A 237-nucleotide genomic window follows, 5' to 3' on the forward strand; every position below is an offset into this window, starting at 1 on the left:
AAAGACAAGTATTGAGTGATTGTATTTTAAATGAGCACCAGTAAAGTAGAACTGACATAACAGCTGTTATATACTTTAACGGTTATTTTAAGTTTTGAGGGTCTTTTGCATGCTGTCTCAGCTAGCGGTTAGCCAAATTTATTGTTAGCTAAACTAACGTCGTTAGCTTTCCGGTGGAGACGAACAGACTTTCTTTAAGTGTCTATGGCAGGGGTCTTCAACAGGGAGTCCGCGACC

At 40.1% G+C, this 237-nt stretch overlaps 1 protein-coding gene across 1 annotated transcript in view; it reads left to right on the plus strand.

Moving 5' to 3' along the window:
• The window catches only part of mmp11a (matrix metallopeptidase 11a), a 25978-nt gene extending 25850 nt beyond the window's left edge, over positions 1-128 (plus strand). Inside the window, exon 8 of the mRNA XM_032515588.1 lies at positions 1-128. This exon is cut by the window's left edge and continues 2146 nt beyond it. The gene's annotated coding sequence lies outside the window, so the exon portion shown is untranslated.
• The last annotated feature ends 109 nt before the right edge of the window (positions 129-237 follow it).

Source organism: Etheostoma spectabile, chromosome 5 (genome assembly GCF_008692095.1).
Source record: "Etheostoma spectabile isolate EspeVRDwgs_2016 chromosome 5, UIUC_Espe_1.0, whole genome shotgun sequence".
Classification (NCBI taxonomy): Eukaryota; Metazoa; Chordata; class Actinopteri; order Perciformes; family Percidae; genus Etheostoma; species Etheostoma spectabile.